The 12,230-nt window shown below is 37.6% G+C and overlaps 1 protein-coding gene across 1 annotated transcript in view; it reads right to left on the bottom strand.

The window, feature by feature from the left end:
- LRRIQ3 (leucine rich repeats and IQ motif containing 3) overlaps positions 1 to 12,230 on the bottom strand; it is a 217,651-nt gene that overhangs the window by 20,759 nt on the left and 184,662 nt on the right. The gene's annotated exons all lie outside the window — the stretch shown is intronic.

Raw genomic sequence — 12,230 nt, forward strand, 5'->3', positions numbered from 1 at the left:
AGCATCTCCAGTAGGAATGGGGCTTAAATGAGAATTCACCCCTTCTACTGTCTTGCTGGGGCTTCTCCTGTGCCCTTGGACGTGGTGTATCTCCTCATAGCTGTTCCAGTGCCTACCATCTTACTGGGGTTTCTCTGACCTTGGACGTGGGGTATCTCCACACAGCCAGTCAAGTGAAGCACAGCCACTGCTCCTGACCTTGGACGTGGGGTATCTCCACACAGCCAGTCAAGTGAAGCACAGCCACTGCTCCTGACCTTGGACGTGGGGTATCTACTCATGGCTGCTCCAGCGAAGTGCAGGCCCCGCTTCTGACCTTGGACATGCGGTATCTCCTCACAGCTGATCCAGGGCCACGCAGCTGGAGTACTTATGAGGTAAGTACTATACTATTTTTATTCCCATTATCAGATAAAGAAACTGAGGCTTAAAGAAGTAGTCAATACATTGGAGTAAGATCTTAACATCTCGCCAAAAAAAAAAGGGCCTGAAGACTTTGGAAAAAGGTCAGAAGCAAGTAGATTTTAACAGTATGTTAAAACAAAAATATTAACACTCCTAAAACACAATCTGGAGAATTAAAATACAATATTTGCAATGCCAACAATATAATTCAAGTGTTAGTCGCTCAATTGTGTCCTACTCTTTGTGACCCTATGGACTGTCGCCAAACAGGCTCCTCTGTCCATAGGGTTCTCCAGGCAAGAATACAGGAATGGGTTGCCATTCCCTTCTCCAGGGGATCTTCCCAACCCAGGGATTGAACCTGGGTCTCCTGCATTGCAGGCAGATTCTTTACCATCTGAGCCACTGCTACTGCTACTGCTGCTGGCTGCCACTAGGGAAGCCCAAAATACACAATATTAACAAAAATTATATTATGAAAGATTCATGAAAGGTAGAAGTTCAAAAAAAAATACAGAACTCATGCAACCATACATGCTGTTTAGATTCCTTTCTATAGTCTCTATGAAGTGGTACAATATTACATCCGTTCCGTTCGTTCTGTCGCTCAGTCGTGTCCGACTCTTTGCGACCCCGTGGACTGTAGCCTACCAGGCTTCTCTGTCCATGGGATTCTCCAGGCAAGAATACTGGAGTGGGTTACCGTTTCCTTCTCCAACAATATTACATAGACTGTGCTAAATTTAGAATTTATATTATAATCTCTAGAGAAAATAAACGTATAATGTGAAGAGGTTCAACTAAAACTCCAACAGATAAATTAAAATGGATTATTAAAACATTATTTGAATAATCAAAAAGAAAATAGGAAAAAAGAAACAGAAAAAAAACTTAGGACCTATACAAAACAGAGCAGAAAACAAATAAAATGGGTGGGAAGCCCACTCTAATAGGATTACTGTCCTTAAAAGGCTCTACACATGGACATCACCAGATGGCCAATACCGAAATCAGATTGATTATATTCTTTGCAGCCAAAGATGGAGTAGCTGTATACAGTTAGCAAAAACAAGACCAGGAACCTACTGTGGCTCAGATCATGAACTCCTTCTTGCCAAATTCAAACTGAAATTGAAGAAAGTAGGGAAAACCACTAGACAATTCAGATATGACCTAAATCAAATCCCTTAAGATTATACAGTGGAAGTGAGAAATAGATTGAAGGGACTAGATCTGATAGATAGAGTGCCTGATGAACTCTGGACGGAGGTTCGTGACATTGTACAGGAGACAGGGACCAAGACCATCCCCATAGAAAAGAAATGCAAAAAAGCGAAATGGCTGTCTGAGGAGGCCTTACAAATAGCTGTGAAAAGAAGAGAAGCAAAAAGCAAAGGAGAAAAGGAAAGATATAAGCATCTGAATGCAGAGTTCCAAAGAATAGCAAGGAGAGATAAGAAAGCCTTCCTCAGTGATCAATGCAAAGAAATAGAGGAAAACAACAGAATAGGAAAAACAAGAGATCTTTTCAAGAAAATTAGAGATTCCAAGGGAACATTTCATGCAAAGATGGGCTCGACAAAGGACAGAAATGGTATGGACATAACAGAAGCAGAAGATATTAAGAAGAGGTGGCAAGAATACACAGAAGAACTGTACAAAAAAGATCTTCACGAACAAGATAGTCATGATAATGTGATCGCTGACCTAGAGCCAGACATCTTGGAATGTGAAGTCAAGTGGGCCTTAGAAAGCATCACTATGAACAAAGCTAGTGGAGGTGATGGAATTCCAGTTGAGCTATTTCAAATCTTGAAAGATGATGCTGTGAAAGTGCTGCACTCAATATGCCAGCAAATTAGGAAAACTCCTCAGTGGCCACAGGACTGGAAAAGGTCAGTCTTCATTCCAATCCCAAAGAAAGGCAATGCTAAAAAATGCTCAAACTACCGCACACTTGTACTCATCTCACACGCTAGTAAAGTCATGCTCAAAATTCTCCAAGCCAGGCTTCAGCAGTATGTGAACCGTGAACTCCCAGATGTTCAAGCAGGTTTTAGAAAAGGCAGAGGCACCAGAGATCAAATTGCCAACATCCGCTGGATCATGGAGAAAGCGAGAGAGTTCCAGAAAACAATCTATTTCTGCTTCATTGACTATGCCAAAGCTTTTGACCGTGTGGATCACAATAAACTGTGGAAAACTCTGAAAGAGATGGAAATACCAGACCACCTGACCTACCTTTTGAGAAACCTGTATGCAGGTCAGGAAGCAATAGTCAGAACTGTACATGGAACAACAGACTGGTTCCAAATAGGAAAAGGAGTACGTCAAGGCTGTATATTGTCACCCTACTTATTTAACTTCTATGCAGAGTACATCATGAGGAACACTGGGCTGGAAGAAGCACAAGCTGGAATCAAGATTGCTGGGAGAAATATCAATAACTTCAGATATACAGATGACACCACCCTTATGGCAGAAAGTGAAGAGGAACTCAAAAGCCTCTTGATGAAAGTGAAAGAGGAGAGTGAAAGGGTTGGCTTGAAGCTCAACATTCAGAAAACAAAGATCATGGCATCCGGTCCCATCACTTCATGGGAAATAGATGGAAAAACAGTGGAGACAGTGTCAGATTTTATTTTTATGGACTCCAAAATCACTGCAGATGCTGACTGCAGCCATGAAATTAAAAGACGCTTACTCCTTGGAAGGAAAGTTATGACCAACCTGGATAGTATATTGAAAAGCAGAGACATTGCTTTGCCAACAAAAGTCCGTCTAGTCAAGGCTATGGTTTTTCCCGTGGTCATGTATGGATGTGAGAGTTGGACTGTGAAGAAGGCTGATCGCCGAAGAATTGATGCTTTTGAACTGTGGTGCTGGAGAAGACTCTTGAGAGTCCCTTATACTGCAAGGAGATCCAACCAGTCCATTCTAAAGGAGATCAATCCTGGGTGTTCATTGGAGGGACTGATGCTAAAGCTGAAACTGCAATACTTTGGCCAACTCATGCGATCAGTTGATTCACTGGAAAAGACTCTGATGCTGGGAAAGGTTGGGGTTGGGAGGAGAAGGGGACGACAGAGAATGAGATTGCTGGATGGCATCACCGACTCTGTGGACATGAGTTTGAGTGAACTCTGGGAGTTGGTGATGGACAGGGAGGCCTGGCGTGCTGTGATTCATGGGGTTGCAAAGAGTCAGACACAACTGAGCCAGTGACCTGAACTGAACTGAACTGAACTGTCCTTAAAGGAGAGACACCAGAGAGCTTGCTTTCACCACTTCTCCTTGCACACATGCCCTAAAAGGGCTACACTGAGCACACAGCTAGCTGGCTGGCATGTACAAACCAGAATGAGAGGTCTCACTAGAAATGGTCCACTAATCACCCTGGTATAGACTGGATTTCCACAGCCATCAGGCTCCCTTTTGTCATAAATTTTATATAGGCCTTTCGAGTTCATATGTTGTCTGACACTATTCTACAGTCATGGCAATAGAAGGGGGCTCAGGAGGCTTTCTGTCACTTGAAAATGTGCTTGAGCAGTGAGTTACTGTGTGTGGTGCTGTTTACTACTGACAAGAGACTCATAAAATAGGTTCTTAACATGGCACATAGCCCAACGTTTGCCTGATTCCGGGTAGGGCCTGCCAAATCCAGACCAGTCATCCCTTGGTATCCACAAGGGGTTAATTCCAGGAGAACCCCCACCCCACCCTGCCCGGCCCGTGGTTACCAAAATTCACAGTCCCTTATATAAGATGGTGTAGTATTTGTATATAATATATCATATATCAGTTCAGTTCAGTCGCTCAGTCGTGTCCGACTCTCCGCGACCCCATGAATCACAGCACGCCAGGCCTACCTGTCCATCACCAACTCCCGGAGTACACTCAAACTCATGTCCACAGAGTCGGTGATGCCATCCAGCCATCTCATTCTCTGTCGTCCCCTTCTCCTCCCGCCCCCAACCTTTCCCAGCATCAGAGTCTTTTCCAGTGAGTCAACTCGTCGCATGAGGTGGCCAAAGTATTGCAGTTTCAGCTTTAGCATCAGTCCCTCCAATGAACATCCAGGATTGATCTCCCTTAGAATGGACTGGTTGGACCTCCTTGCAGTATAAGGGACTCTCAAGAGTCTTCTCCAACACCACAGTTCAAAAGCATCGATTCTTCGGCGATCAGCTTTCTTCACAGTCCAACCTGTATGCAGGTCAGGAAGCAACAGTTAGAACTGGACATGGAACAACAGACTGGTTCCAAATAGGAAAAGGAGTGCGTCAAGGCTGTATATTGTCACCTTGCTTATTTAACTTATATGCACAGTACATCTTGAGGAACACTGGGCTGGAAGAAGCACAAGCTAGAATCAAGATTGCTGGGAGAAATATCAATAACCTCAGATATGCAGATGACACTACCCTTATGGCAGAAAGTGAAGAGGAACTCAAAAGCCTCTTGATGAAAGTGAAAGAGGAGAGTGAAAAGGTTGGCTTGAAGCTCAACATTCAGAAAACAAAGATCATGGCATCTGGTCCCATCACTTCATGGGAAATAGATGGAAAAACAGTAGAAACAGTGTCAGACTTTATTTTTTTGGGCTCCTAAATCACTGCAGATGCTGATTGCAGCCATGAAATTAAAAGACGCTTGCTCCTTGGAAGGAACGTTATGACCAACCTTGATAGTATATTAAAAAGCAGAGACATTACTTTGCCAATGAAAGTCCGTCTAGTCAAGGCTATGGTTTTTCCCGTGGTCATGTATGGATGTGAGTGTTGGACTGTGAAGAAAGCTGATATAGATTACTTAAAATACCTAACATAATGTGAATGCTATGAAAATAGTTATTTGTGACTAGCAAATTCAAACTTTGTATGTTGTAACTTTCTAGATTTTTTTTCCTGTATATATTTGATCAGTTGGTTAAATTTGTGGATTTGGAACCCTCAAATATAGAGGGGTGACTGTAGAGATATATCAGATACTTCAATCTATTCTTCGTTGATATACATTTTTAATGATATACTCCCTAGAAGCAAAATGGCTTTTCTTCTGTAAATTAGAATTTCATCATAATTTTGAAATGTAAGATGATATAAAAATTCAACTAGATTTGAAGTCCATTCATATTTTCATACACACATACACAATCAAGGTTATATCTGTTAATTAAAGAAATAGGAAAATAAATTCTTGCACAGAATATTTCAACTATTGAAAATATCTCAATTATTATAGAATAACTTTATATTTTTTATCAGTTAATCAGCCTAAATTACTTCCTACTGGAGACTATGAAGAGTTAAAAATGATTATCATTAAAAACTGGTATATTAGATGGTTACTGTTACACAGCAAATTACTCTAAACAGAAAGGCTTTAAAACAATAAATATTTATTTTTTTCACAGTTTCTTTGGATTAAAAATGTAGGAGTAGCCTAGTAGAGTGGTTGTGGCTCAGAGTTTCCCAGAGATATTATAACCAAGATGTCAGCTAGGGTTGCAGACAATCAAAGGCTGTACTGGAGTTGGAGGATTCCATTCCAAGTTTCCTCATTAACATGACTATTGACAAAGATCTAAATTTCTTACTGGCTGTTGGCTGAAAGCCTCAGTTCCTTGTCTGTGAGCCGTTTAAAATAATTACTTGGTATACATAAGTGTGGGCTTTTCCAGTGGCTCAGGGGTAAATAATCTGCTTGCAGTATAGGAGACAGAGGAGATGTTGGTTCAATCCCTGGGTTGGGAAGATCCCCTGGAGGAGGAAATGTCAACCTGCTCCAGTATTCTTGCCTGGAAAATCCCACGGATAGAGCAGCCTGGCAGTCTATAGTCCATGGGGTCACAAAGACTTGGATAAGACTGAACAACTAAGCAACAGTTGTAGCATATATATGTATCCTTCTGACACAGCAGTTGACTTTCCCCAGATCAAGTGATCTAACAGAGAGAGCCCAGAGCAGGACACAATATCTTCTGTGATGAAGTCTTGTGAGTCACATTATCATCTCTTTTGTCATATTCTGTTCATTATATTTAAGTTACTAAGTCTACCCCACAAAGGGAGGAGAATTAGGGTTTACTTTTTGAAGGGAAGAGTATCAATGGGTTTGTGGACATTTTAAAAATCACTACATCTGATGTAAATGTTTTATGTTCATGGGATTCAGGCTCAAGTCCATCAATGAGATGGTTCTGAAGACTACTTATAAGTTTTATATAAATTTAAAATTTGATATCTAATGATTTATATTCTATTTTTATTACTGTAATTGTATAATATAAACAATACATTTTCTACTAGTTACAAATTCTCTCATTTTAACACAACAAACTTATAAATATTATTATTATTAATTGGTGCCATAACTGGAAGCACTGTCATAAAACTGGGACAAAATCCACTCATATGGTTCACAGAGAATTCTGCTTGTGCAGTAACTATCCATCTTGACTCTTTCTGTAAGTTTAGATTTTAAAGGATAAGGACTATGTCTTATATCTGTTTATATCTTCTATAGTTAAAATCGTATTTTACATTTTTGGTATATGATTTTAAAAACTCAGCTATTTACTGAATATAAGTATTCATACACAAAACTGGAATTTTAAAAAAAGTGTGAAATGAACTTTAAATATATTAATTTTTCTCAAAGGCAGTCTGTGTTTTTTCATAAAGAAGTCAAAGAGTTCCACTATAAGATTTAAGTATAACAGATGGATAGACAATTTGAATTATTTGACATGTACTTTCCTCATCCTGTTAACTTATACTTTCACTCCACTTTCCCTTCTACTGGCATCTTTTCCTGATTAACAGTCTTTTTGCTTCAACTACGTATTTCCTAGGTCTTTATCAGATCTAGCTGGCAGCATTAGGGACCAAAACAGTGACTATAATAATCTAGGAGGTTGCAAAGTGAACTTTCAATACAAGCAAGTATAAGGTCTACATGTGTAACAGTTTTGTATTGGTGACATTGCTTTCTGCTTCTTTTATATTATAAAACAAAAATAATAATCACAAGTCTCCTTCCTTATACAAGTTCAAATCTTTGAGGTAGATTGTTGATCTGATATGTAAGCAGCTTCTGTATGACCTGGAGTGACTTGATATCCAGCAAAAACTTTTCAATAACAATGGGCCCCAAAATGACATTCCTTTTTGTGAACTGGGAATTGACAATAAATGCAATCCGAATGAAAAGTCCCGAAGGTCACCTATCTATATATACAAGGTAAGCAATACAATAAGGAGCATCACCTTTGAATATTAAGGGCATTGACATAAAATATTGCAAACTAAACACTGTTCAAATAGAAAAGGAAAAATGTGACATGAGGTAGTTGTGGTACTGCATCTCTGACCCAAGCTTACCATAGGAAAATGCTGAGATGGACTGACGCATATTTCCCAAACATTGCTTGACACTATTATGAAATTAATCCTTTACCTAAACTACTGAATCTCTTAAGAAAATAATTTATATAATCCTATTTAACACTCTTCCTTTGCATAGCATTTTTTTTTTTTAATTTCCAGGAAAAAAAAAAAACACATAGAATTGACTACTTGAATTGTAGGGTTAGAAATGACAATTACTTGGTCACTGATTTAAAGAGCTGTCATAAGATGGAAGTAAATAAGGTATTAACATAGCTTCCAGTTGCACACTTAATCTGAAAGACAAGAGCAGGCTATCAGAATTATAATTGGTTACATACACAGGTGTTCTTGGAAACCTTTGACTGAATTTCTAAATGCAAGCAGATCCAACCAGTCCATCCTAAAGGAAATCAGTCCTAAATATTCATTGGAAGGACTGATACTGAAGCTGAAACTACAATACTTTGACCACCTGATGCAAAGAACTGACTCACTGGAAAAGACCCTGATGCTGGGAAAGATTGAAGGCCAGAGGAGAAGGGGACGACAGAGGACGAGATGGTTGGATGGCATCACTGACTCAATGGACATGGGTTTGGTTGGGCTCCGGGAGTTGGTGATGGACAGGGAGGCCTGGCGTGCTGCGGTTCATGGGGTCACAAAGAGTCGGACACGAGAGTGACTGAACTGAGACTGAGAAGCTCTTTAACGTTCACCAAGAAATTAATGATTATTTCTGCCTCCTGAATACAAAAAGAGATGCTTAACAAATTGCAACTGTTAAGCAAATAACGTGAAATTCTGAAAGCCAAGCAAAATTCATGTTAGGCTGATTTTCTTTTCTTTTTTTTTTTAATGTTGCTACTAAAAAATGTAATTTGTCTATTAAACAATCTTTGAATAAAATAATGGAGTCATGTTTGGATGTCATCCTTGCCAATGATTTCTATTTGAAAATATGTTGTAAAATGGCCTGAAGAATACCACACGTAGAGAAACTCCATTTCAAGAAAGTCTTTTATATCTAACACACGACTCCAATTAAAAATAAATAAAATTAGCAAAAAACAGTTACGGTACAAATATACTCAGAAACTTTCCTGTTTCTTTGTTTTTTCCTTCTTTTTGCTGTTTCTTAAGCAGAGGGTAAATGGAGTGCACATACGGACAAAATGATGAAATGCTTAATACTGTTTTGGTAGATAACAGAGGGCATGAAATAGGTCTCTGGCTTAGTGTCTTAAAATGTCCTACTATTTGTTTTAAAAATATAGTTTATCATTTGCTCTTTAGTACTCTTTTCTTTCAAGTTAAAGAACTCCGTTTAGCCTTTTTCCTGTAGGCAGGTTTGAAAGTGAAAGTGAAGTCGCTCAGTCATGTCCGACTCTTAGCGACTCCATGGGCTGTAGCCTAACAGGCTCCTCCTTCCGTGGGATTCTCCAGGAAAGAGTACTAGAGTGGGTTGCCATTTCCTTCTCCAGGGATCTTCCCAATCCTGGGTTCGAATCCGGGTCTCCTGCATTGCAGGTAGACGCTTTAACCTCGGAGCCACCAATGAATTCCCACAACTTTTCTTATAATATCAGGAAAAAAGCAAGGATGTTATCCTGTTCAAAATAGTACTGGAAGTTTTTTGAGTAGTTAGAAAAGAAAAAGAAATAAAAGGCACCTAAAATCAGAAAGGAAGAAGAAAATTTTCCCTGTTTGCAACAAGATATGAACTTATATCTAGAAAAAACTATAGACTTCCCCCAACACACGTACAAATGATTAGAACTGATATATCCAGTAAAGTTTCAAGTTATAAAATCAACATACAAATATCAGTTTCATTTCCATACTCTAATGATAAATTATGTGAAAAAGAAATTAATAAAAGTCACATTTACTGAACAATGAAATACTAAGAAATAAATTTAACCAAGCAGGTAGGAGAGAGCTGTACACTGAAAACACTGAGACACTGAAAAATAAAATGAAGACATAAAGATACCCCATGTTCAAGGACCAGCAGAATGTTAGTAAAATGTCCATACTACACAAGGTGATCTACATGTTCAGTGCAATCCCTATAGAAATTCTAACGGCATTGTTTACAGAAACAGAAGAACAGCTCTACATTTGAAATGAAAACATAGAAGACCACAAATTGCCAAATCAATCTTAAGAACTCAGCTAGAAGGATCACATTTCCTGATTTTAAAATATATTACAAAGCTACAGTAATTAAAACAGTAATGTACTAGCATAAAAACAGATATATTGACCAAAAGAGATTAGAATAGAGCCCAGAAATAAATCCATACATATACAGTAAACCGATCTTTAACAAGCATGCCAAGAATATACAATGGAGAAAGGATAGTCTCTTAAATTGTGTGGGAAAACTGGATCTCTACATGAAAAGAATGAAATTGAAAAGTTATCTCATATAATATAAAAAAAAATCACTCAAGATGGATTAAAGACTCAATTCTGAAGTATTACTAAAACTCCTAGAAGAAAACAGGAGAAAATGTCATGACAAAGATTTAATGGACATGACATTAAAAGCACAGGCAACAAAAGCAAAGAAAGAAAGATGAGATTACAACAAACTAAAAAGATTCTGCACAACAAAGCAAACAATCAATAGAATAAAGAGACAACCTATGGACTGGGAGGAAATATTTGCAAATTGTAAATCTTGTAAGAGTTTAATCTTCAAAATAAATCAAGAACTCCTACAACACAACAATAAAAAATGATATTTCAATTTTAAAAATGTACTGAAGACATGAACAGACATTTATTCAAAGAAGATATACAAAATGGCCAACAGACATATTGAAAAATGTTCTGTGGGGGAGACTTTTCTATATTGTATCAGTAGTCAACAATAGTGTATTGTACACTTAAAATTTATTAAGAGGAAAGATCTCATGTTAAGAGTTCTTACCATACCAAAAAGAATTTTTTATAAAAATATAGTTAGGCCTAATCCGCAAAATGCACCTCTCCACCTTGAATTTAACTATTGTCTGTAATACAAACAATGAGAGATATATTTCCTTACTCCCTGCTTTCACCCTTTCTTTTATATCTTTCTTCACTTTAAACACGTCAAGACAAAAAGATATTGCCAAGTTCCAGTACAGCAATTAGAGAAGCCAGAACAGTTGACCTTAAGTGTTATTTAAATAAGTCCCTTTAAGTAATTCTTAGAATAACCTCTAAAGGATCTAATTTTATAAGTTTCAATGATACAAGCTTCAAAGTATAAATCAACAAACAAATGAAATGTCAGAAACCTCATAAAACCTTCAGAGACTATATACACTCCACTACAATGTAGCTATTTAAGATTTTAATTGTTGCTTGTGGTCATATTAGAATTCATTTTTCTCCTTTTCTCATTCCTAAATTATTAATTTCTATTTCATTTTGATTATAATTCATTCTGATATGTTAATGATTCTTTTATTTTAATTTCTTTTTGGATAATTGACCTAGTAAGTCCAAGCTTCTGTGAACATTTATCCAGCCTCAGATCTCAACTCTCAATTTCAGTGTTTTATTAATGTAATAGACACCAATTTCTTGCAATGGCAGCTACTTAAAATTACATATGGTCTCAATGAAGAATTTAATAGCTTCAAGCTTCCTAAAATCATTTTGATTTATCTATTAATTCATCTATCTATCCATTCCTCCATCCATCCACTCATATTTTAGGAGCTTGAAAATTCAACTGAAATTCAGAAAACACAGTATGAAATTTCTTATTTAAACTCCTTCCAGGTCTTAATTTTCTTAGATTTTCCTCTAAATTTTATTTTCCTTTTTAATGGTTTGAGAATTATTTGTTTTCTATGTATATTTTCAAACTTTCTTTAATAAAAAATGTTTTTATTTGCTAAACAAAGCAATCAAATAAGAAATACAATACCTATAAAAACTTAGCATTGAACATTTGCTATGTATATGACACTTATACACAAGGAGAAGAGTTACTATGAAAGGTACAGTCTCACTGAACTCCTAGTGGGAGAAACAGATAACAAAACCATAAACAAGAAAATATCAGGAAATAAGTGCTCTGGTGGAAATCAATCAGGTTAAAACAACAGCAAGTCTAGTAATTATATTAGGGAGACAAGAAAGATTTTTTAAAGGAAATACAATTCCATCTCAAATCTGAAAGATAATAAAGGATATGTAGTGGCAAAATTGGGGGGGAAAGCATATGCCAGGGGAAATGAGAAGCTATCGTAAGGAAACCAGGCAGGAACACATACAGGGTCTGTTGGGAATACAGAAAGGAAGCCACTTTTGCTAGCACACAGTGAGCAAAAGAAGGGTGGTGCGAGATGTGTCAGAGAAATAAGGCAGGAGTCAGATTAAATGGGACAATACAGGTCACAGAATAACTGGATGGAATACTTGGAT

Source organism: Moschus berezovskii, chromosome 4 (genome assembly GCF_049115385.1).
Source record: "Moschus berezovskii isolate FMDL1 chromosome 4, NW_MosBer_1.0, whole genome shotgun sequence".
Taxonomy (NCBI): Eukaryota; Metazoa; Chordata; class Mammalia; order Artiodactyla; family Moschidae; genus Moschus; species Moschus berezovskii.